At 35.9% G+C, this 27,396-nt stretch overlaps 1 protein-coding gene across 33 annotated transcripts in view; it reads left to right on the top strand.

Annotated features, from left to right (window-relative positions):
- The window catches only part of RBFOX1 (RNA binding fox-1 homolog 1), a 584,605-nt gene that overhangs the window by 261,694 nt on the left and 295,515 nt on the right, over positions 1–27,396 (top strand). For 14 of the 33 annotated variants that reach the window (XM_072349235.1, XM_072349263.1, XM_072349278.1 and 11 more), the window contains one exon: positions 16,281–16,427. The exons of the other annotated variants lie outside the window; for them this stretch is intronic. The gene's annotated coding sequence lies outside the window, so the exon portion shown is untranslated. The remainder of the gene's footprint in view (positions 1–16,280; positions 16,428–27,396) is intronic. 33 annotated transcript variants of the gene reach the window in all.

Here is a 27,396-nt window from a genome sequence, read left to right as displayed (position 1 = left end):
GTGAAACAGAAACCATCTCTGACCTAAAATTTGCATTTATTTGTTCTCTTCTTGCTGCCAGCACACACATACATGTGTACATAGATCTGAACAGATATAGCACTTACATAAAAATGCAGAGGAAGAAATAGTGAAATAGAACCACTTGTTGGCCAAACACGTTATGCTTGACTGAAGCACACAAAGGATATTTTAAGTATATGCTGGGCTAGCCTTGCTATAAGCTTAAGGATTCCATAGACTGTGTTGCCAGTTCTTTCCTAATTCAAAATCAAACTACTGTGCTGCACCAATAGATTTTTTAGGCTCATGTTAAATAATGAATTTTCACAGTACATACCATAAAATGAATTGGCAGATTTTGTGAGTAATTGGACTGTAAATCTGAAATGAGGCGCTCCCTTCGTCACAGTTTCAGTTCTTCCCACCAACTGTTCAAATGCCTCAGGTGCCAGAACGGATTAGAAAACCCTGTGAGAAAGGATGGCAGTTCTGCTGATGGTAGTGAAAATGCAACACTATTTTTTCTGCTTTTAACTGAACACTGTGAGCACAGTATGAAGCTTTACATTTTACAGTCTTAGCCTGGGTCATAGGAAGATTCTATTACAATGCATCAGTTACCTTTATGTTTATAATCAGACCTAATGCAATAAAGCTATATCCTGCAGGTTTTAACTCTGTTTTTAGGCATTTCTTTTTGTTATACCTTAAGATATAAAGCATAACTGAGTGCTACGCAGCGACAGAAAAAGAATTAAAGTGGTAGTATGCCTTTAAAATTATATTTTCATGACGAAATGATACTAGCACAATTTTACAATAATGGAGTCATGTTTTAAAAAATCCTCCCTTTGTTAGTCATAAAATGAGTTTATGTTCCCAAAGACATTGTAGGAAACAGCTGTCGTTAAAGCCTAAGCATGCAGCAGGAGACAATTGACAGTGGCTCTATTAATCATGTAATCCTAGGAATTAATGCTGCTAATATGCTTCAGTTAATAACAGAAGCTACCACAAACATTGTTAGAGTTCTGACTTGCCCCCGAAGTTTAAGTGTACTGTGTTCTAACACACCTAAGGGTTTTGTTCTGAAGGAAATTGGAGCAAACCAACTTTTGTCATAAACTTAATGCTATCACCAGGTAGAGGTTCCCCATGCTGGTTTTAATTTTCAAAGGCATTAAAGAACACCTTTATTGGGAATCAGTGGATTATTCATAGAATAAGGCTAGAAGGGACCTGAACACTCTAGTTTCACTCCCTCCTCCTCCTTGCCATCGGCAAAGATGCCTCCTACCAGCCTAGGCAGCTCAGGGACTCATGCAGCCTGATCTTGGGCTCCTCCAGGGATGAGGCACCCACTGCTATCCGGGCAGCCTGTTTCTGTCCCTCACCGCCTGCACAGCAGATAATTTCTTCCTTGTGTTCAGTCTTCCCTCTTTCAGTTTAAAATCTGGTATCCTTCAGGTGAAGGCTCTGATTGGCAGGATTATTTTTATTCCGTATATCAGTCAGAAATGATTTTTTTTGTGGCTGAATTCTGGAGTAGACGTGTCAGCCAAGAAAAATTGCAGTGGCACAATTCACCTGAATTTTCCCAGAGCTGGTCACTGTTCCATTTGGTTGGAGAACCCTTTCAGTAATAAATCTGGTGTGCATTCTGTTTATTCCTCGAGTTCCACAGCGTCTATTCTTTTAAGTGAGGGCAACAGGTAATGTTCGGGTGTAAGGAGATGACTTTGATTTATTGTTAGCTCTCTAAGTTAGGAATTACTTAGCAGCTCACATAAGAAGCATAGTAACAATAAAAGTGATGTTCTTTAAGATATTTCTCTTAAGAGAGTGAAACTAGATTGCATTATGCATTATATGTATGTTTTGCACATACTTTGTATATAGATAGAAATGTATATTTGATTATCCACCTGCAGTTGAAAATAAAACTTGATAAAACCTGTTAGAGGAGGAGCATGTTACTTTTTGAGATGGCCTTCGGTGTCTTTGCTCAGTTACCCAGTAATGCTACCAGCCTTTTTACCTGATTTCCAAGGCAAAGCACTGATCAGACTTTAATTCAAACAAATAGATTTTATGTTGTCTAAGGTATATGGATGAAAAGTTAAACCAAATGTCTTTCAAGCAAAGAACTAACAATGATTAAGAGCTATGTTTTGTTGTGTTGGTTTTTTTTTTCCCCTCTTGTACCTTTCAATTGATTGTAGGGCTACGTGGTGTGATTGATTATAATCAATAATTTAGAAACTTGATTTTTGATTTAGAAACCGATGAAACAATACGTTACAAAAAGAATAAGAGTTAGTATGATAACAAAATGATACAAAGCTTTTAGAGTATGATATCTTTTGACTTTTTTTCTTTTTTCCTTATCTCCTCAAAAATTTCTACATTGGTAGCAAATTAATCATCTTTGTGTGTCAGCTGTGGGGAGAACAGCTTAAATCATCTCAGGAGATTAAGAGGAAAGAGGAAAGTTGGTCTGATGATGTAGAGAGGCAAGATTTAAAATACCAGAGGTAATTTCAGATATCTTTTTAACAATTATCTCTGCAGCAGCAGTCTAAAGGGTTGTTAGTAGAGGAGAATAAGCAAGGTGGGAGAAAATTTTGCTTGTATAAATGGTGCGGTGAAGAGTGGGGTGGAAATTTAAGGTACTGAGTAAGTAATGAGATATTAAAATGTTACACAAAAAAAATCTTGATGTTTTCGTAAGCATTCAAAGTGATAAATTCATGAGGGCCTGGAAGGTGATGGGCAATAGGAAAAAAAAAAAAGAAAGTTCTACTTTGTACTTGAAACAACTGCTAGTTATCCATGCAGAGATTTGAGGAAGACAAGTTCAGATTTTGTTCAAATTTGTATAGAGATGACCTTATGAGTCATGACAGATGATAAATGACCAAAGATAAGATGTGTAGGAAAAAGAGTGGGAAAGCAAGGACGGGCACCTCTTAGAGAACCTGGAAAAAAAGCTGATGGTAGACAAGAAGGAGACATAGATAATGTGAAAGGGTAATTACATGAGGAATTATGATCAGCTGTCTGGCTGATGTTATAGAAAGTGGTTTACTGATTAGATGAGTATGAGCATGAAGTAATAGCTTTTAGCCTTGGCTTGAAAAACATTCATTAGAAGGCATTGCCAACCACATTTTCTTAAACAGATGGATTGCATAGGAGAATAGAACTGGAACAGAAGAGGGGAACTCCAGGATGTGGTTGTAAACACTCTATTCAGCAAATTACAAAAGATACAGAATATAGAAACACAGCAAGTAGAAAATTCTTGTCTTAGATCTTAGTCTTAAAATGGAAGAAATGTAGAGTGAGTGATTATAGGTAGATACTAAAAGAGCTAATTTGTGTCAAAAGGTGGAAGGAGAGAATAAACTTACAGGATACAACAGAGGTTTTAAGTCTCAAGCACAGGGAATATGTTTTATTGGAATAAAAAATAGATAGAGAAACGGGGATCATTTTAAGTAGGGCTATTTTTCTAGGCACCAAACCATTATTATTAAGCCCTGGTGAGTACCTCTGTGAATTGCATTGTACTGCAAAGGCAACCAAGACTATTTAGAGCTAGCCTGTTTATTTCGTTCCAGTTGCTACATGGGCAGGTGCTGCATTAAACAAGGGTAAGAATTTATAGTTTATCTGTGTGTGGAAGACCTTACATAAATATATGAAATATATGTGCAGCTTCAGGATGTTAGATAATGAATCTTTCATTAGATTAAGACTGATCTCAGGCTTTCCCAAACGTGAAGTTGATATATTATCTAGATTGTATGGTTATTGGGGAAATAATACCACATATGATTGTTTGAGATGATCTTCTAGGTAAAAGAAAAAAGCAGCTTACTCTTTGTTATTAGCCAAGATTTCTGATTAGTGCCTAGGAAAAAAAGGAAAAAAACAAAACCAAAAATACCTCCTTAATAGTCTTTATAGAAATGGAAATGGTACATTCTCATTTTCATAATAGCATTAAACAGAATAAACACATATAGTAGCGGAAAACATGTTGCCTTCAGTAGTTTGAGATGCATCATTCTCAGCTTCATACGTAGTTGTTTTAAAGAGCAAAATTATTAATTTTCCTTGTGAAGCATTCTAGTGCAGTGTTGCTTTATATAATGCTAATCTTATTCCCATAGCTCCTTCATTTGCTTCTAATAATACTTACACAGTAATTTAGTCTGCAGGTGTAACCAAATCTGAGCCTTTAGGCTATCCTGATCACAGCTAGTATGTAATTATTATAAAGAGACAACTTTATTGTTATTCCTGATTATAGTTCAAAGTGGAGATAGTTGACTTGAAAGAGAGTTCACAGAAAAGTTATTTCTCAACTTCTGCTAATTTGATCACATTTTTGTTCGTTGTTTTAAAATGATTTATAATTTCTCTCTAAATGAAGGTTAAATTTGCAGACCGCTTCTGTTTTTTTCAGGCAACATTTAATTCTTTCCTTATATACTAATATAATGTAGCACAGTGCACATCAATGATTAAAAGATAATAATTAGTGAAATTGTTCAACATGTTATGACTGTTTTTCCTTTTCTTTCTACATAGAATCTTAGGGAATATATGGTTGGGTTTTCTTCTGTTTTTGTTTGTTTGCTTATAATGAACAATTTTCATGCTAGTAGCATATTAAAATAAAAAGGTCCATGTTGATATCATTAGTTTACCTGGATTTGAAAGACCACTCAATGAATATTGTCATGAAAGACTATTGAAGAAACTATTCAGCTTTAGATTAAAGTAGAAAGTGTTCGCACCGACAAAATAATACTGAAATTATAGTTGGCTCTCACAATGGAGTAAAGTTATCAGTTCTTGCCCATGCAGTCCACCATATTCATTCACAAGAGAGGTCATTAAGGACAAAGTTTCTCAATGATTCTAAGTTGTTTGAAAGAGATAAGATCCTCTAAAAAAAATGTGGTAGGACTTTATGAAACAACAACAACAACAACAAAAAAACTAATGTAATTCCATGTGAAGAAATTTATATTAAAGCTCTAGAAAAAGGCAAACCAAACCACATGTTAAAGCAGATACAACCTGAATAGAAGCAGAAACAACCTGAAAAAGAATCAAATGATGGGAATTGTGTAAAACCATGAGGAAATATTGGCAAGAATTGATTGATCCTTGGTCCTTCCATTGATAATAAAGGACACCAAATGGTTCTTGTAGGTGTCATCTTCAAAATGAACTAAGGCTGTACTTCCTTCAATATGTGTGTGTCCATATATGTAATTTAGACATTCTTGCTGCAGGACATTGCAAACACAAAATATTTGCGTGTATCCACAGGGAGGCTCAAGAATTTAAAGGGAAAGAAATCCATCACAGAATATTAAATGTAAAAATATACCTAGAAGTTTTAAGATCACAAACGATGTTCAAGAAACAGCTATTCCTCCTTCCCCTACAGGAAAATCAGAAAATCTAGAAGTAGGAACAATTCAAAAGGATAAAATGCTAAAGTAGAATTTGTCTTTAAGTGGAAGGTTTCTCTACTCGATTAATTATGAAATGGCTACATGGAGAGAGGAGGAGAAAAAAAAAAAAAAATAGGCAGATGGAATGAAGCTGTTGTCCTAATATTAAAAAAACCCAGACTAATTATTTTTGATCTGAAGCTATCTGCCTTAGTCATTTACCTAACCAGCCTGCAGTAACAGCCAAATGAATTAGTAGTAGCCTAATTATAGTCATTAAGCAGGTGTATCCAGTGGGGATTTTTTGTTGATTTTTTTTCTTTCTTCTCCTACTTGTGAAGCTTTATGGCATCCAGAAGTAAAATGCAAAAAAAAAGGTAGGCAACAATTAGGTATATTGAGATAAGTACTACAAAAATGCATTTGGTCTAATTATCTGTTTCTACTGCCAAGTCAGCAGTTTCTGCAAACTTTTATTTAAACAGAAAAGCTTACTTCAACTTCAAGAAAATATGTAAGCAATTCCAAATTGTACTCTCACTCTAGGGAGAGTTTGAAAATATTCCGAGTAGTATTTGCTGGAGGATAACATTTTTATATTAATTTTCTAATTTCTGCGATGCTTAATTGTAGATCTTAGGGGCACGAGGTTAATGCAGCATGTTTCCATGGTGAAGATATGCGCTGTATTCCCTTTCTTTTGTGTTTTTGTTTGTTCTTGATTTGGGATTATTGTTGTTTTATTCTTGGTTGTTTGTTGTGTGGGATTTTTGTAGGTGAGAATTTTTTTCCCCTTTCCTCCACATTCCTAGGTTGTTCATATATTAATGTAGCGTGTGCAAGTTGAATTCATGTCAGCTACACCATTACCTGCAGGTTATTCTTTGAGAAAGTTCAGGTACAAGGCAAGTCGAAGAGGCGGTGCACCGTGCAACTTCATGAAGTTGTACTGTTTATAGATAAATATCATATGGTTATCAGTTCCTATAGAGGAAAAAGTCCACAATGCATTTCCTGGAAATAGCTTTAAATTAGTGAAATAGTCACCACTGTAAATAGCAATGCTTCAGGCTTCCTTCTCCAATTAGTAAGATGAGAGTCCATTTGTGTTAACCTTGTGAACTTGAAGGATTATTGGTTACAAAATGAATGGATATGTTTTCTCCAGTTTTTGTGCTGAAACTGTAATTGATGTTCTCAATTTAAAGTAGAAAGGAGCTTTAGTCAGAGTGAAGCACTGTTTTAAAGGAATGCGAATCACTTAAAATAATTGAAATTTGTTTTTTAGGAGTTCACTTGGCGTCATTGCATCAAAAAATTATGAGCTGCTGCTACTTTTATTTTACTTCTTTATTTTTTCCAGTTTGAAAACACATTGTGCTGTGCCGTAAAAATCACCTGCCGTAGTGTTTCTTCACTTTTCTGTAGTGCTGTCTGCTGGACCTCAGGTACACAAGCGAGAGCTGCCCTGGTGCTCGTAGTGGCTGTTGACACAAGGTTGGGAACTTGCCCATTACACGGAAGATAAAGAGTATGCGTAAAAGATCTCAAAATTCTGTGCTGTAACTTTAAAAGGCAGCTTGTAATTATTTTATATATGTAGTAGTTGATCCTACTTCCCTAGTATAACATATTTATGTAATAAATTCACTTAATGAGACAATTCCATGGAGTTCTCCACAAAGTTATGTTTCCACAATGTATCCTATTGATTAAGTTGGGGAATAATCTTGAATCCAACCAGGGGATGGTTGGCCCTTTGGGCTGCCAGGGCACCCACGTTGTGGCTTACATAAGGAGGTGCCAAATTCTACTATTATACCCATCACAGTAGGAAAAGCAAGAAGTGCTTTTTGTGCTGTGGAAATGATGGAAAATGAGAAACAGTAGGAAAGAATGTAACCCCATGAATGATATTCAGATCCGTAAGGCCTCACAGAGTGCCCAGGTGCCAAACTCTGCATTTATTCTGTCTGCTTTAGCGTTTATTTCTGAAAGCAGTTGTGTTCTCTGATGTATTTTGAAACAGATGATTGTAAGATCAGTAGGAATTGCAGGTGTGTATCTGAGTGGTTAGCTTTGTCTCAGTAGAAGTAAGGGTGTTTGTTTTATTTTAAAAACATTCCTTTTTTTGACACTTTGTATATACAAAGACTTATTTTTTGGACCATTTCCACTGACAAAGTGATGCATTCCTCTTCGAGTATGTTAGTAATAAACAAAAGGGCAAACAGAAGGAGTAGGAGCCGCACCGTGAAGTTTTTGTCATGCTTCAAAAAGAAACAAGCTTGAATAGATGGTAAAGCATAATCTGAATTAAAATTCTTCGCTGAGAAAAATGCTTGTTTTAAAAGTGAAGCAAAAGGCTTCCTGATTAGGTTTCTTATTTAAAAATTAAATACATATAATTGCATACAGAATTTTCTTTGATTGATAGATTGTGGTTTTGCAGTTCTAGCAAAATAACCTAATTATGTTTTGGATGTTGTATTTTTTCTTATTTTCCTAGTCGACCTCATTAGTAATCTATTTTATGTGTGTATGTGCAGATTTTGGTTGTCATTACTGTTACAAATACAATTTTGATTAGTGACATATTGCGTGGTGTACATATTAATCGTTTCCCAATGCATTGCATCCTATGGATTTAAGAAACATTTAATACTCTTTTATTGGCGTTTCTGAGTCTTCAGTTTCACATTAGGGGCTTAGTTTTATATGTTTGCTTTTAAACAGAATTGCAGTTGTATGTCCCTAAAAAATGAAATGTAGCATTCTTGCATAATTACTTTTCTCTTTCTACAAATATATACATATATATATACAAATATATACATATATATGTGTGTGTGTGTGTGTATATACATATATATATTTGATAGGTCTGTCGTATCTCCCTTCTGCAAAGATTCATACCTGTAAATGAGAGCTCTTGTTTACATTTCTTTCCAGTCCTAATTCCACTGTGCGCAGCAAGGCACAGAGTGTGTTGGAGCATGTGGAACGCTTGAGCTTTTGCTTGAGTTTCTGTTCACCCATTTCGACTCTTTGCAGTGATTTTCACTATTTAGCATTTGTGTGCATTAGGTAATATATTTAGCGTTTCCCGACTCAATCCAATTTATGTATGTTTGGCTGCAGACCAGACCTGTGGGCACACAGTATGGAGTTGTCATAAATCTGCCTATGCTGACTATAAGTGCTATACCGCTGCAGTTGATAGCATGCTTGCATGAACATTTCAGAATGCTTGCGGAGCAATACCGCCTATTCCCAGCAAATCTCCTAGGGACTAAATTAATGTATCTCATATTGTATTGATTGTAGCCAATAAGTGCCTAAATGATTTGATGCGAGGCAGAGAGATTATGAAGAGAAGAGGGAAGAGGCAGCTTGAAAGAAATATGCGGTTTAATTACAGGATGAATTTCACCAATCTGCCTCCCCCTAGGAATTTAACAAATAGGCCTAAGTGCACTTAGCTGTTCTTGACATCTGTTGAAATGATATCTGCCCGTGATGAGGGAATCATGGGAGTTGGTCTGAGGGTATTGTCAGGATCAGTGAGCCACAAGAAACTGCATTTCTCTCTGCAAAATTAGAAGAAAAGCCTACATTAGCAGTTTTAGGTTAAGCTGTAATGATTATGGCTTCTGTAGCAGGCTTCCATTTTCTGATTTAATGACACTGGCACTGTGTTTTAGAAAGATGTTAAGTAAATATTAAAAATTATACTTCATTGCTTATTTTTTAACATAAGTTCAGGCTGTAATAAAAAAAAGAGATCATGGTGCTACCGTTGGTTGAAACATCTCCTTTTGAGAGAAACACCCAGATTTATATATTGTTTTATTACATTTTATACCGTCTTTGGGAGAGACACCCAGGTTTATACCTTTGTTTTTTATGGCATTTTATTCTATGTTGTGAAACTCAGAAACTCTTATGTAAACAGTGGAGACTGCATATAAGACAGAACCAAAACTGAAGATTCACCTTGAATTCCATGGGAAGACAAGGATAGTGAAGATTGATGTTGCGTGTTTGCTCGTCTTGATTACATCTATAATTCAGAAGGAAGTATAGATTACTTAGTGCTTTCTACTGCACTTTATAGTATTTATACTATACCTCTGCAAAGGAGAACTTGGCAATGCCTTTAAAGAGCTCAGAGACATAAGTTCCTCTATATTATTTGAAAGCTGCATTTTCCAGTGCTTGGAGCCTTTATGTGTATCACCTCATAAATTACATGAGTTGTATCCTTTGAAAAGGTGATAAGCATATTTTGGGGGTAGGAACAGAAGGTGAAGTATGTATCACGTTAGCTGAAGCTGCATGTCTGTGTGTTCTGACAATTTCTTTTATATGTAATGCACATTCTCTTGCCTACAGTATTCCTTTTCTGTAACTTCCTTTGGCAATTAGAAAGCAAATCTACTGTTCATTTGTTCTACTCTGAAGGACAAAGTAGAAATGATGTCTATAGGAAGTTTTTGTTTAGCTGTTCTGTGCAAGTATATGTGAAGAGATCCATACAGTACCAATGTATGTATATAGCGTATTATTTCTTTAAAATGAAATTAGTTAAGGAAGCCAGGAGGAGCTCTAGCAACTCTAGCCTGTGTACTCCCATTGGGCGTTCAGGTAGCAACATCAGCTGCATCACAGCTCAGCGCGTGGCTCTGCTCAGAGTCAACTATGTCATTTGTTGAACATATAGAATAAAGCCAGCAGCTATTTAACTCCTAAGGGTATGATGGAAAGAAAGGGTGAGAAAATTGGAGAAAGTGCAGTGATGGTAAATGGTAGCCATTCTTTTAATAGCAGAGATATTTTCCCCCGGGACTGAACTTTGAATTTACATTACAAATTTCATTTTCAATCTTGCAGTTGTAAAACTGGGGATTGGCTCCCATTTCTTGTGAATTGTGTCATGTAAATGAAAACAAAAGAATCTGAGATGAAACATTCTTTTTTCCAACCACGCCATCATTACTGCTTGGCTTTTAGGAATATTTCTCAATATTATCTTATTTCCCAGTTTCCTGAAACTGAAAGTAACATAGATTTCTATGCTTAGTGTAAATCTTTTGGCAATAGGATTAATTAGAATGTCAATTTGTTTACCCTTACATTTATCCGTGCTTCATGCTCTTTAAAACTGTAATAAAAATAAGTTTGGGATATATGATTAATTATGTATTTTTTCACTTTTACCCAAATATAAGCTATCTACTGCAACTTAGCATGTCTTAAAGCAACCTTAAAAAAACTGCGGTGCAATATATGCTCATCTAGGCAAAAAATTTGAATTCATTCAAGTCTTGCACTTGTAATTAGGCATCTAAATATAATGGCCTGATTTTTTCAAAGATGTGAGAACATTCAAACACAGTGTCTTGCTCAGTTTTGCTGTCCTCTGCATTTCTGAAAACCAGGCCATATACGTAGGTAGCCTAAATAGAGATTCATGAACTAATTTGAAACTTAAATAGACTAAATTACTGAGCCTGTTTCTCAGTTCGCATTACTCTTAAAGGAGAAAAACTGTGACTACTAGCAGGGAACTTTGTGTTATTGGCACCAATGTCAAAACATTAACATTTCTGTCTCAGTTTTAAAAGTATTTTTGGTAGTTGTATAATGGTCCAGTGTTATATTGCCCAAGCTTAAAGCACAAGCTCTGTCCTTTACATTCCAAATTATAGAAGAAACATTGTTCAGGTAGAACACTTTCAGTGAAACTGGGTTATGTTTGGGTGATCTCAGATGGTTGCTCTCCTTAAAGTCAGAGTGTTTAAGGAAACACTGCATGTTATGAATGAAATACATTGTATATTTAACAGAACATTTACACCTGTCAAGTCAAGTAGTATGTTTCTTGTTCTTTTTAACAGGTGTATTTTCATGGCTTAGCGGAAACTTGTTTCAGGGGTTGTTTTGCTTTTCTAACTGGAAGAAATGTAACTGGTTTGGTTATCAGTTCTTTTTATCTCTAAATTTAGATTTCTTGAGGGGAAAAAAAACCTACAAAATCTGGTATGACTGTGAAAAAATGGGTGTAATTGCTATTACCAGTACCTTGCAGTTGTCACTCTACTGGCATTGGCAACTGGATGAGACAGAGTGATGAGAAAAAGCAATTATTCTTGGCTTAATGAGGGCATTCTGCGTGTAATGTGCAAATTAGTCCAGAAAGTCCAAACTCTAGTTTGAATGTATTGATTAGAATTCTTTTCTCTTTGACTAAATTCAGTTCACTCATTTTCTTCTTTAAATTTGGTATAGTGATGCTGCTCATAATGTGTATTAGGCTAGGATGTAGATGCTGATGCTACTGTGCCATTGGGTACATTGTCATGCAAAACTTTTCAACTTCTTGTTCTTTTGTTTTGTTTATTTTTCAGTATCAAATGAACTATTTTTTGGTAGGCATTAAAAAAAACAGAAGCATCAATACCGGTAGCATCCAGAGAAAATATATACATATATATATGTTTTTAATAAAGAAAAAAATCAGAGGCTGTACAACATTGCACTTCTGACTGTAGACTGTTTCATTAGAAAATATGGTAACTCAGTATTATTTCTTGTAGGGTTGTGGGTTAGTGAGCATGGTGTGGATGGGTGGTTGGGCTGGGTGATCCTGGAGGTCCAACCTGAGTGATTCTGTGATTCTCTAGAGAAAATTTTCAAGTCAGGATAGTTATAGTTTTGACATAGGGTAACAGCAGAGAGGCATCAGGCAAATACTGCAACTCAGTATTTCTCCCAGCATCCCAACATTTAATTCTCACTCCCAATTTGGGGAGAGACTTTCCTGCAAATTCTTCTATGCTTTTGATGAAGAGTAACTTTTTGAAAATAATGAGTATTGCAGTGTTGGCACTCTTAAAAATAAACTTATTAACATGTTTCCACGTCTCATGAACGTGCTGGCATACCTGAATAAGAAATAGCTGAGGTCTTGTGAAACCACTACGTTTCTTTGGAAGCAAAGTGCTTTCAAGTGCAGCATTCAGCTGCCAGAGCAGTCGGTGCTGAGCCCGTCAACAGTGTCATTTCAGAAAGAATTTGTTCGAATGATGAATTTAGCAACTCTTTTGGCCTCTCATTTTTTCTTGTTACATGAGTAATTCATAAACACTTTGTGACTTAGGCAGCAGGGTGCGAGCAGAAGTATCTAAGAAACCAGAAAATCTCTAGCCATAAAGACAAATCCTTAGGCACAGCTATAAAACATACAGATCACTAGCACAGAGCCATAAGAATGTATTGACTGCGGCCCAAACTCATCAGAAGATTGATCAATCCAGCTGGCTTGCATTAATTGTGAAATAGAAGGAACGATGCAATCAATGATAGGCATGAAAGTGCAGCGGTAATGATGCCACATCTAGCTAATCCAATAATGGAGAACCTGATGTATAGCGTATTGGAATTCCACTGTTCAGGCCCTGTCACAATAAAGTATATCCTGCAATTATGGGGAAAAGTTGAGCAGGCAGCAGTTGAGGCAGCCCAATCAGCCAGTGCCACGGTGGTTTTTCTGATTAAACTCTAAGGTTAGTGGCACTCAAACGCTGCAGCTTGTGTTCATTAATAAAATATCAACCTTTAATTAATATGAAATTTTGTATTTGAATCAAAGGAAACTATGAAAACCTAGCAAATTAGGTATCTTGCACATATATTAAATTTGAACATTAAAAAAAATTAATTAAACTGATCTCTCAGTTACAAGGAGGCTGACCTGAGAGCTTCTGGTTTCCCATGCTGGAAATCAATAAGACTTGATGCAGGCTCAAAGACATGGTGGGAAAAATAATATACTTAACAGACCATTAGAGAGCTGAAATTTAGTCACTTTCTGTAGCTGTCTATGGGTACTAATTTTAGTGTGCTCAGTGTGTTGTGTTGGCTAGAAGAAGAGTTATGTTTGTATGTATAGCAATCATGACCTGCAGCTGAAATTAGAAGTCATTGGTCATCTACCTAAATAAAACAACCAATCAAACAAAATTCTCTCCAAAATATTGCATTTTTCACGTTAAGGAGCTTAAAGTTTTTCAGTGATTGTTAAAGTATCGATTTTTCATAGCATCACTTTACTAATGAAACCTGAATAATTAATAAGCTTACTCATTGTCATTTTGATTTAATGTTGGCATTGGCTTTAACTTTTGATCGGTGCGGGAGATGCTGCAAGGTGGTGCTGAGCAGACAGGAGCACATGGGAGGTGCGTGCTTGGAACACAGGCTTTGCATTGCTGTTCTCCCATGAGACAGAACCAGCTGCTGAGGTGCTGCATGGGGTTGCTTTCTCCTGCACATAAAAGGGAAGATTTAGAGGAATAGTGGAGACAGGATTGTGTTGTCTTTTATTTATTTATTTATTTTCTAGAGCTCATCCCTTTTCAATAGCATTTCTTGACTTACTTATTTCTTGTTGAAAGGAAATAACAGCTCTCAGAGCAGCTCAATGTTAGAGTACAGAGCACTGCTTATGTGTGGTTTTGTGTGGTTACAGAAGGGGAATTGGATGGCTTCTTAACCACTGTGAAAACACCTGAACATACCTATAGATCACTCTGTTTTACCTTCTGGAAATCACTGACTCCTCTAATTCCAGTACTGGACATATATATATATATATATATATATATATATATATATATATATATATTTGTTTGTTTTAAGTATATGAAATTACCGTTTTTCATATGCAAAAATCCACATATAAATTTAAGTTCTGATATTAATTAGTTCTTGGGTCCTCGTGATATTCACCATTTCTAAATGGAAAAGTAAAAATGTGGAAATGTATTTTCATAAACAGAATAATTTTCCTATGCTTGCTTTGTTTTTTGTGGGTTGTTTTTGTTTTTTTTTACTTGAAAGGAGTTGCTGACAGAAAGGAGTTGGGGAACCATTGTCTAAGCAAATAACAAATAGACAAAAAGATTTGCATTCATGTATGTTAAGTTAAATTGGTTACAACACCTATGACAGATTAGAAGCCGTACATGTCTTGCTTTAGCTTCCTTGATTCAGAAGCAGTCAGCTACAGAAGAAGAATGGGCAAGAGTGATCAGTACTTTTCATGCCCTTGTGCAGAAAATCCAGCACTCTAAGTCTTAAGCTTGCATCCTCTATTTCGGACAGCCAGTATTTGTGCGGGGCTTTTATTTTCCTCTCTAAAATTTGCATCTATGAGAATTAAATGACAAAAGAAACCAAATCATTCCCATGGTTACAGTGGGAAAGTAGAGAGAAAATTGAGAAGATGGCTTCTTTTAAGACTTTTTCAAGATTTTTCAATATAATGTGATTAAGAATGATATTAGAAAGCAAATATTAAGTACACTTACATAGGTATTCAGCCTGCTTAAGTGAGCTGAAAGGAAAGGCTGTTGGAGTCTGTGGTCAGGCGTGCAGCCCGTCACAGCAGGAAATTTAGCCATAAAGTGACCTTGAAGACCTTGTCAGTTCTGTATTTTTATAAAGGATTTCCAAGGAGTACTTTAGAATTTGAATGAAGTAATCAGGATACCATCCAGAGAAAGCCCATAGTCTGTCTGCTTGTAAAAACAGAAGAATCTTGGTAGAACAGGACCCTTGTTTCATTTCAGTTTGGCTTCAGAAAAATGGAATTATGTGAAAGAGCCTGGATATATATATTAGGAGTTGTATCATAAATTGATTTATTACAGCTGATAATTTTGTTGAATAATATACAGCGTTCTGTTGTGTAAGCTCAGCCACCTGGAAAAGGACAAGTGGAGCTACAGGAAGTAAACAGGAAGCTGCCGTTATCAAATAAAAAAGGCAAATGTTACAAGATAATTGATTTCACTTTTGAAAAGTGTATTCATAGAAGTTGCATTATGTTGAACTGATCAAGTTTTAGTTTAGTTCAAATTAATTTTCATGACTTTCTACTTCCTGTTAAATTTCTTATGATTCAAGCCAGCCTAGCACAGACTGTACTCCAATGAATCCTGACCATTTTCTGTTGGTTTGTTTCCCTGCACTGGAAAGTGCCAAGATTCAAGAGTGTTTTTGATAAAACCTTTTGCTGAAAAGACTAAATATCACCAAAAACCCACAGTCTCACAGTACTTTATTGTACTTTTGTATATTTTTGTTTCTCTTTAGGAAGAAAATAGAATCAATGTTCTTGATTTATTTATTTATTTATTTATTACTTAAAAATACTGCAGTTTAACATCAACAAGAAGAATAAGTTGTAATACTACCATAACTGGATCTTAACAGCAACTGTGTGAGAATAGAACTCAGTGAGAAATTAATGGTGTGATGTATAATTTCTAAACATATTTCTAATTGCATGAACTCGTAACACTTAGCTTTATGCCTTCCCAACGCAAAAATGATAACTGAAGGAGTCCAGGCTCTGTGGTGGTACATAATTGCTTTGGAACACTCTTGTTTTTCATGAGTCTTTGTTTTTGTTTTTGTTTTTTTTATTATTTTTTTACCACTAAGGAATTATTTCCATACTGGGAAATTGTATTCAAGTAATGTCACAGCAGTAAATGAGATCTACTAAACCTTGTTTCTTTCTGGGACAATTAATTTCAAGCCAGCCTATTTTAAAGAAACTACTGAGCAGTGTGTTTTATAATTGCTGGAAATCTGAACTGGCAATGTTAGAATAGAAATATTGGATTTCTTTTCAAGTTTTGAGTAATCCCAGTAGACTTGCAAGCTGCTATGAATAACTCTGTGATGTCTAAGTAGAAGTGTTGAGGTGTTTTTCCCCCTCTCTTACAGATTAGAGCTGTTATTTGAGGCAAAAAGTCAACATTAAGGCAAATGAAGACACTTTGTTAGGACTGAAGTAGTAACTGATAGCCTGAAGACATCGACCAATAAGCTGACTGCAGCAATACTTTTGTGTGTGTTTCCTCACTCTAAGAAGTAAGTAGCTAGATGCCACCAATCATTTGTGATATTAATATCCAAGTATATTCATAACGGAAGGACTTATGCAAATTCTCTGCTTTCCTCCTAGCAGTTTAATGTAATTAGGTGCCTGTATATATCTTTGTAGATCATTCCATAGTATTTGTCTTATTTGTAGTTTAAAGTATAGCTAAAATTTTGTGCATTGCTAATATGATTGGGGAGAATAAGAAGCACGCTCAGAAATGGCTTCTTCCGTGAGAATGTGGCTGTCCATTTGCCTGCTTTGTCTAGAAAATACTGTTTCAGCTTTCAGTGTTGGTGTCATTAACTTTCACAATTTCTACTGAATGCTCTTGAAGCATAAGTTATAAGACAGCAGGTAACCCTAAAAGATCTTACAGACTTGGAAGTACTTGAATTCTAAGGTGCTAATGTTTTCCCTGAGAGATAGGGAGGGGTATTGATTCATCTATAATTAGCAGAGGCAAGATCATCCAAATACAGAAATCAGTGAGCTAATCGAAATGTCACAATGAGGGACTCTACTGAGATTGATTAACGTGATCTAGATTATTAAAGGGAAATCTTTTCCCCTCCCATGATTTACCATGCTTGTCTTAAATTCAGAGTCCTGAAAACAAGAAGATAAAGGGTTCTTAACATTTTGAGAGCAGTAAAACTTAGCAGAATGCAATGTTTCTTTTATAGTCTAGGCAAAGTAGTATATTTGTCTGACATTATAAATGGTCGTTGAGTGGTCATTCAGCATTTTTGTTGTTTAACAGCAGAATCACTCTGCTTTTGAAGTTTAGGCTTTGTTTCTTAATCTCGTTGTATTATCTTCCATATTTATGGCTTTTCTGTACAACTTATTTCTGTTATGAGTTGTCTTTAACATTCAACATAGGTGGTTATTGTGTCTTTATCCACTGGTATAGTATATCTCAATACTGTATTACTACATGTGCGTGATTACATTTGGCTGGTGATCACAGTGGACAGACATGGGTCTTTGTGAAATTTTATGGTAAACACCAGGAAGTCATCTCAATATCATCAAAGACTTAAAACTTCCCATGTTCTTTTTTAATTCATTTTTAACTGAAGGCCTGCAGGTGGCATTGCTTAGATGACCCAGATTTGGGCTTCTGAAGCACATAAATAAGTGAGCCTGTAAGTTCAGTTCACCACCACGCATCAGCAGTGATGAGTACTCTAAATGTACAGGGAATGGATGAGTCTGCTTTTAATGTGCAAGCTGAGAGTGCTCATTAAGGGAGAAAAGAGGAAACTTCAAGCACCTAGTGCTAGGCTTAAAATCATTCCAGCGCCATTAGCATGCATTATTTTATATCCCACATCAAATCAGTTCAGTTTCTGCAAGAAGAGGCGGGATCTTTCAGATACAGATGACAGAAGAAGGCTAGCAGATCTTTCAGGAAACCACACACCAGTTTTAGGACGGTTTCAACTATTTCATGCTGATCAGAGCTGAGGATTCCTAGCTTGATCACAACTGACTACCAAGTTGAAGTAAGAATGGGAATTTCTCGCATGTCTGGCAAAGCACTGTTCATGTGTTCCTCCCCCCACAAGCAACAGGCAACAACCTGTAACTTTTACAACCTGGTTGTTAAGCACTGTGAGGAGTTAAATGTAGTGAAAATGCATCCAGACATCAGAGAGAGACTCTATATAACCTTAAGATAAAAAGACCATCTCTTCTGCTGTGTGGGCCTTGGGCTTTCCATGATGATCTTTTCCAAAGATGGAATTATAACATATACAGCAAATACATTTTTCTTAAATAATCAGAACTATCAAATAGAAAGAAAAGAGACTCACTGTTTTCCCCAGTCTCTGCAGAAATGTCAATTTGTTCCTCATGGGAATAGATATTTAGGAAATGATGGCAAAGCTATTGAAAATACTGAACTCAATCCTTGCTTTATTTCAAGTTCTATTCAATCCCTTTTCCACTATATTGGCTATGAGTTTGGATTTTTTTTTCTCAGATTTATGCTTTTGATGGGCTTTGAGCTAAATGGGATTTTTGTGGGGTGTGTGTGTTTTGCATTGCTTTATTTTTATTTTTACTTTTTTGATTTAGGTTCTTTTGGTGTTTTAGTTTTCCTTAGGACAGATGGTAGCAACACTGCTCCCATACATTAAAACCCAACAAAACCAGCTGGTAAGGTGCAGGCAGAGACCAGACCAGCAGTCCATGCTTGTTTGCAGTGTTGCATTGCAAAATCTCCCTTGTTTTTTAGGAGGAGTTGGCAAATAAACTAACCATGCAGTTCTATCCCCACAAACTGTAAGAGTAAAATAAATAAATAAATAGTAAATAATTCAGATTTATGGCACACTGTAGATTCAGTACCTTTCTGTCCTGGCTTGCATACGTAAATCCAGACATGGCTTAAGAAAAAAATACTGCGGTCTAAGAACTATAAAATACTAAGAGGAAATAAAATCAATGCTGGCCCAAGTCTTAGAATGCAAAACATACAGACAAGCATGTGTGCACATACACGCATCTTACAGAATTCCGCTTACTCAGAAGGTTCTGCTCCAGGAGTCAAATAACTGAAAATGAGTGTAAGAAAAAAACAAGCAGTTTAATGGATGCCCGTGCTTTGTTGTTTTCCTAAAATCAAGGCATTTTTTTCCTTGCAAGTAGAAGGCAGTCTCAGTATTACTGGATGCCCACTGTGGGCAGATGAAAGGTATTTTTATTTTCTCTTTCCAGAGTTCTAAGCCACAAATCTCCTGCCTGCTCTATGAATTATGGTGTTTTGGAAATCAAGTGAAAGGCTTTGGAAAATAATAATAATAATAATATATTTCCATAATGTATTTTTAGTCTGGTTTTATTTACCAAAGAATACTGCATATTAATTTCAACAAATTATTGCAGCTTCCTGGAATGTAGAGCGTATACTGAGCAGAATGTATGCGTCGTCAGTCTGCATCCCTCACCTGTCCAATTTATGTATAGTTGGGAAGTTTAGATTCTAGGTTTCCCCTTTCTTAATAGAGCAGAAATCTTCATGTATCAGATGGACTCAGTGAGTGCAAAGACTGAGGAAATGAAGAAAATGGCAATGGCGTTTCATGGAAGATTCTGATATTTCAAAATAGATTTTGTCTTTATTTAGAACAAAAGCAGAGTTTTATAACACTGTAAAAATGGACAGAGCTTTAGTATATGCCTGCTGTAATGCTGCAGGATCTCATTGACTTGAGGTTTGCTCTAACACAGCCTGTTGGGATTGCTGCCTGGCAGCTCCGGGTGCTGGGAGCTTTAGCCAGGGGCCTGCATTGTAGGCACAGAAGGCTTAGCTCCTTGAAAAGCAGTGTGGAAATGTCTCAGTGACTGAGTAAGGGGAATGAGATAACAAAAAGCTCGGGGGATCTGTTGGAGTTACAACATTGAGCGCTCTCTCTGCAGAATTGTCCTGTGCTGTTGACTTTGCAATTCTAATGGCCAGACATCTTTTTCAGCACACTCATAGGCAGCTCGAGGTATGTAGCAATGCCTGTTTGGTTGCTTACTTGGTGATTTCACAGCTTTGCTGTCTCTGTGCCTTTGTTGATTTTCACCAAAGTCATCACTGTATGGGAGACTCTCATGCTATGCTTGCAGACACAAGGCAAAGGCTGTATTTTAACTAGTGGTGCTTAGTTCCTGCAAGACTCGCTTCTTTATGTCACGATGGACGTTAGGTACGAGAAGTACTATTACTCAGATTCATTTGTCCACAACTGAAATTACAGTATATCTAAAACCAGGTTGAAAAAGAATTTTTAAGTGTCTTAACCCAATAGAAAATAATTACTGATTGTAATGGCGTGTGCTTTTTGAGACACATTAGGAATTTTTGTGTAATAGGAGGTGACTTTGTCTCATAATATACCTAACAGGGATGCAAAAGGCCTGAATTCAAGACTCTACACAAAATTAGAAATCAAGCAATTGATATGATATACTGGCAAACGAGACAAGTAACCTAATGCAGAGAAGCATTAGCTACCCTTTTAATTGCTGCTTATCCTCTCTCCGTAAGTGAGGTAATTGATGTTTTACTCTCAGAATTGATCTCAGTGTTTCAGGTAGTTAGCAGAACAGAATAGCTTTTACATCATATAACACTAAAAATCGATGAATCACATAAACTAATCCCAGGCTTGAAAATTTGCTAAACTTGAAGACTAGCTGATTGAAAAATAACGAGGTTGTTTGGACCTTGATTTCACTAGACCAGATTGCGTTTAATCTGACGTAACAATGTAGAACATAAAGACATTGTTCCTTTCTTTTATATTTCCAGTGCTTATATGTTCATATTTCTTTTCCCTCCTGTTTTTGTTTTGTTTGTTTGACTTTTTTACACTTTTGCATTTCTTTCATTTTTTTTTCTCCTTTAACCATTTGATTTTTTTAATCTGTCAACTAATGCTTTTCACCTGCACTTCCCCTGGTGTCATCACACTTCCTGCCTTGCACAACCTTAGCTTTCACTCTCAGTGATGCAGAATTGCAAGGTGCAAAAGAATTGTTTCCAATGCCTTACCACGCTATACTGAATGCATTGCGCTGTGAGCATTATATGCATGCAAATAGGAATGAAATGGACATTTTGCATTGCACTCTTCAGTTATTATTTTAGCCATGAATATTATAACATGATGTTGCATTTATTTACAGATAGAGTAATTTGATTTATCCTGTGCTGCAACTTAAACACCAAATATACGTAGAAAAATGTTTTCCTCCCTTTCTATAGGGCTACAGATAGATAGATATAAGAAAACTTGTAGGTAGAATTTCTTCTCCTTTCAATTTGGGTTAAGATACAGCGAGACAGTGAAGAAATGTATTGCTATATGAAGAAGAGGTTATTTTTTATTGTAAAAAGATACGGTATTGAGATCTTTCATGTATATATAGCAAAAGATGTCTCTATCTCATAAACTCTGACCTGAAACTCTGTCAGCATAGTTCACCTTTGGGCAGCTCATCACAAAGTCTCAAAGAAATGTTGGCAGCAGCTCTTCCATGCATAACATTTGTATGCAGTGTGTCATTAAAATTACCTGAGAATGTATAGATACAATAGAATCTTGAAGCTGCAGTTTCAAGCTTGTTATCACGGAGGACATTGAAGAACATGACATATAGTTTGCAAAATGAGCATAGGTGTGCGTGCATGCACATGCCTATACATAAGTTTAAATATTTCCTTCTACTTCTCTATTTTTAGGGCAGTAAAACCATTACCTTAGTTTCATTAAAGGGTGAAAATTGTTCAACTTCTCCAGCTGCACCCAATTTTTGCCAATGACTGTTCATTTTCTTAAGAGAAAAGCAAAGAATATTTTAAATGAGACTTACTTGTCCAAGGTAACCTGAGTGAGAAGAATACTCTGCCCTAATGGATGCCCTGATATGATAATCTCTAGATGTCCTTCATTATGAAGTGTCAAGGGTTTTTTGTTGATTTTTTTTTTAGGAAAGCTTTATAAATTCTTGGGGAAAAAAGGTTTTGTTGCAGCAAGTTGTAACGCTGCCACTAAAAATATATATTGCTGATTAAATTTTATTGACAGCCCTTGTAATGCATTCTTAGAAGCAGTAAATGCACTGAGTGAGTAATTATTGAATGCTAGACACTGCATCTTCTATACATAGTTAAGCTGTTTAGAGAAGGAGATTAAGGCAGAATGCCCTTGCCTTCCCTGTGTAACTATTAGGTGTGGGCATTGTGCAGAATAAAACACCTTTCTTTAGGATGCCAATACTACAAAGGTTGAAAGAAACTTTGGTTTTGTCCCTCACTTTTTCACTTGAAAACTGAGGACAAACTGGGAGAAAAGATCGATATTTGTAAGACCTACAAGGTAGATTTCCACATGGAGGAAAATAATCTCGATTCTTTCAAAAGAAGCCCTCCCAAGGACTGTTCCTATGTTGAGCGATGGTATTCAGAGTTATCTTGTATGTGAAAATAAATGCAAAATTTCCAAATCATACCTTTAGGATGCTCAAAGTTTTGGGACGCTTCTTATTGCTAATGATGTGTCATATTCAACTGCAGCCCAACATCACCGATGTGGAGCAGTAACACCCATGTTTCTAACTTGTGAAGCTGTACGGTTTGTGATGCTGGGAGGAAAACTGGAGCATTGCTTTCCCCACCCCACGATGGGATTCCTGTTCTTGTGCATGATAGCTGGGCTCCTGGGGTGTAAGTCAGTAAGAGTAATGAATTGCAAAATAACACTTGGAGGTTGGACTTGAATACTAGAGAAGTTCATGATTTGCAGTAGCCTGCATTGTTACGCCATTTAATAGAAACATGAGAAATTTTGAGTATCCTTCTTGTTAATGGTATATGAGGATAAATATAGCCAGTATTGGTAATAGATAGCTCCTGCTCTATTAGTTCTCACTTACTGGTCTATTTTGTTCTCAATGCTACTATGTTTGGTGAAGCAATTTGTCATGGCTTTGTTTTCTTTGACATGAATGTTTCAGGGTAATCTACTATTAATTGCAGATAATTAAAGACATTACTTATTGTACTTACATTACTGATTCTTACTAACGTAGTGACAACTCAAAGCTTGTTGGAAGTGATTATGTAATAATCTTTAGGTCCAAGCAGGAGAAGTGTTTACAGTCTTGCCAAATCTCTTTTGTACTCCAATCTGAAGTGTATCATCTGGATATCTGTGATCACTAAGTGCCAGGAAATGGAGTTACCTTCAGGTACGATACTTGCTTTGCATTCTAAAGACATTCTTTACATTGCTAACTCTAAAATAACTCAGTATTGTTCCTTTGCAATTCTGCTGCTGTAAGTGAAAGAAAGATATTGCCTTTGGTGTGTAAGATTTACAGTACAGAGCAGAAAAGAAGCATTACCAGCATCAGCAGCTTTGAGAAGGGATTGGTTTGTGGCACCAGACATTTTACCTGTTTGTGCAGCCTATCATTCTACTGAACAGTGCCATGTAAGCAGGAAAAAAATATATCATAAAATGTGTTCCTTGTGACATTTGGTTTACAGCTCTTTAAAATCTGCCTGCAATAGAAATGCTTCCAGGAGCTGCTGTCCTATTGCAAAGCAGTGGTCAAACACGTGCCAGGAAAGTGAGACAATTTTGAGTTTGGACACACAGGTCTTTTCTTTGTGGGACTCATTGAAAAGATACAAAAGCAAAGCAAAACAGAAAACTTAAGTTCTTGGATATACTTATAAAGCATCAGTGATGTTAGTGTGTGAAGTTCTTTCTCTAAACTTCGTGAAGGCATAATTCCTCCATGCCTTTGGTACGCTTTAGGAAAAGAACATCACCTAAGGGGTCCGCTGTTTGATAAATGAGAGCAGTAAAGGCAGCCTCTGCTTCACAAAAAAGATTTATTACAGAACAAGCTGATAAATGTGACAAAGGGTACAATACTGGTGTTCTGATTTGTGTGGTTTTTGAGCGAGCACGGAACCTACCATTGCATTTAATGCAGAAAATAGAAAGGATAATTTAAAAGACATTGATGACATTTAGAGGCCTTACTTCCTTCTGAAAATCAGTGTGGATTCTAGTGATTAATTTGCATATTTCATTTGTATCCTTGCAATTCTCTCCCAAGATGTAACGACAAGTGGTGCAGGTATGTTCCATAAATAATGAAGCCATCCGCCAAAATTTCAGGTGGAGTGATGCATGAAAGCTGACTGTCCTAGTGAATTCACTTCATGCTGTTCATTTTTTTCTTTTCTTTTTCTTTTTATTTTTTAATCAGAATTTATTGACAAGAATGTCTATAAAAAGTAACTGTAAATATATAATAGGCATGGACTATACTTATTAAATCTCAGTTAAAGGAATTGTTGAATGCCAACTGTAGTTAATGTTGAAAATCCATAGGATTTCCTATTTTATTTGCAGATGAATAAAATAAGTTTTCTTAATAAATCTGTTGATGACTAATTTATTAGGTTAATAGTCCAGAATAGCAATATGTGTTGATAAAAACTGTGTTTTGGTGGTTTTTTTTTTGTCATTTACAAGCATAAACAACTGAATGATGGTGACTGATTTTTATCAGCGCACAGGCACAGCAGGTAACCTTCCAGGTGTTTACTGATGACACACAGGTGATACCTGCAGTGGCAATTTGTAGCATAACTGGCTTGAATACCTGTGTGGAAATCCATGACCATGTGCACTGATATCCTTATTTTCAGCCTTCTCTTCCTCTTTGAAGAATTGTTCCAGGATGTTATATGTATTTAGTATACGTAATTGGCACCTTAACAGGCTGGTATTTCTTTTTTCTGATTAAAATATAGAAATTTATTGTATGGAAAAATAGAGGTTTACTTCATTTCATTATGTGTTCTTGGCCTATTGTTTTCGGTTATTGTCTCAGTTACTTTTTAAAAAGAATATAACAAGTAGCATATCATAGCATTCATTTCAAAAGCTGTTAGCAATACCTGATACTTAGATATTAATTAATATGTCTGACTTTATTCTGTATTTACACTACCTTCAGAGTTTATCACTTAATAGGTATTCATGCCACAAACTGCATTAATTTTTCCACGCAGAGACTTAACATCCATTTCCCCAAAGTTACAAGATTTTACAAGAATAAATTCTGGTATTAACTGTATGCTCATGATGTAAGAAAATGATTTATGCAGCAGTAAACAGTGTAATACATGTAATGAGCAGGTCTTGGTCTGGTAGTGTTTGCATTCGAAGATAACATACTTTATGCTGATTATTTCTTTAGCATCACAGTATTTTCAATTATGTTTTTTGCAGTGTCCATTTATTCTTTTAATACAGTGTCTTTGCCTTCTGATTATTCCTTATAATACAGACTGTGCTATGCAGGGAAATTAAAGTATACTGTAGCTGGTTTTTTGTGTACCAAAGGAGTATTTATTTGAATACTAAATATAGATGAAGTTTCTCATGGGGTTGTTCTTTAACATACATGTGTAGAATTTAATTTTGAGGATTTTTACCAAACAAGCTTTTTTTCTAGAATTATACTTGCAAAAATATTTTTAGAGACTTTTTTTTTGCCATTTTTTTAAATTAAACTGTACTGCAGGAAGTTGCCAATTGAAGGGCAGCAGTGTGTTAGCATTCAAGGGATAGCCACATTGTCATGTTATGTAGAAGCAAAATAGACGTAAACCAGTTTATCTCCTAGTGGTCCAATTCACAAAAGACACACCAGAGACTCATGGTTCCCACCCTTTTTATATACATCAGGGAAATGGTTATGCAGTGGGATACAGTGAGGGAACAGCTGCCATGCTGGCCGATATTGTGCCATGTTGCAGGTTTTGTGCTTACAGGGGTCTCAGAAAATGAAGAGCTTCCCAGCTCTGCTGCAGTACTGCAAGTTTCTGTGTATGGAATCAGGAAGTGAAAGGCAAATTCAGTGACCCAGGTCTCTGTGTGACCTGCAGCACATTTTGGGAGTACAACTGTTAAAAACAGCAAAGTAAACAAACAAAAGACAAGGTAGATTTCCAGGTACGTGTTGGTCAATTGCTATAGATGATCTTAAAAAAAAAAAAAAGGTGTCTTAGCCCAAGGCCAAGAAAAGATGAAAATTGGATTTGTGGTAACCTGAACCGTTTAAAAGTGTAAATATGATACAGGGAAATAATTACCTACACACTGATTGAATGCAGCAATGATTTTTAGAGTGTTTCTGATTTATTTTTGGAGATTTTCTATTTTATTTTTTTTTCCCTTCAGTGCAATTCTCCTGTTTTGGAATCTTTTGCTAGCTGAGGATAAGAAGAAATAGAAAGGAAGAAGCAAATAAAGCCATAGATTATTTTTTATGGAAGATGAGATGGTTCCCATTTGCATTTACAGCTTTACAAGGATTGTAGCATGATGCTTCTTTTTTCTTTTTTTCTTTTTTCTTTTTTTCTTTTTCTTTTTTTGATGGAAATGCTTAATCTGAGCTCAATGAGCCATAATAATTGCCTGTTTCTTCCAGTAGGAAAGAAAACCCTTTTGTATACGATGCTTGAAACCTTAACTGTGCTTAGTATTGCGCACAGAACTGTAGACATTTCTTCACCCAGATATATTTATAACAGCAGCATTACTCGATGTACAATACAAAACCAAGGGCATTTGAGAATAAATCAGTCCCTCTAGCTACTGCTGCAGCACAATAACTGATGGTTGTAATAAAATCCCTTGAAATTAAAATTCCATGCGTGCAAAGGCACATACCTTGCCAAGAGAAACCCAAAGCTCCCTGTTCTGGAAAAATTTGCATATGCACAGACATACACACTTTTTACCCATTTGTTATAGAAATTCGATGTGTACAAAAAAATCTTCAGGCTCTCAGCACTGCAGCAACTCATTGGCATCTTCAACAGGCAATATGTGGGGGTCTTCAGGAGGGATACACACGAAAAACGTAAGCTGCTGATGGAAGAGGAGGATGGCTCCATCTCCTCCTTGAGGAAGAAAACGGTGATTTTATGTCTGAGATACTCTTAATATTGTTGTCAGTCACTACAAAAATCTCCAGAAACCCCACTTCCATTGTATATTGTCCTGCATTTATGCATTTACTGATATTTTTAATAAGTTATTTGCTTAGGCATTACTTCATGGAACTCTGAGGTCTTCAGATAGACATTTCTTCATTTCTATTTTGGGTTCTCATATGAAGTACCAAGAAGTCATTTTAAATAAATACACAGTTTTCATGTTCACAAATTCACAACAGAATCACACCAGCAGGTTGCAGACAATTTCCAAAAGGTCTATTTTGTTGAAAATGGAAGTACCTCATAGCATGGGTTTTATAAGATAGTGGTCTTACAAAATGGCATTGAACTATTTTTCGAGTTCTTTAAAAGTTTTTCCTTTGAAGAGAATCAATATTTTGGGCATTCTTCCTCTAAACTGTGGT

Source organism: Excalfactoria chinensis, chromosome 14, assembly GCF_039878825.1.
Source record: "Excalfactoria chinensis isolate bCotChi1 chromosome 14, bCotChi1.hap2, whole genome shotgun sequence".
NCBI classification, from domain to species: domain Eukaryota; kingdom Metazoa; phylum Chordata; class Aves; order Galliformes; family Phasianidae; genus Excalfactoria; species Excalfactoria chinensis.
This window is presented reverse-complemented; position numbering and strand designations above follow the sequence as displayed.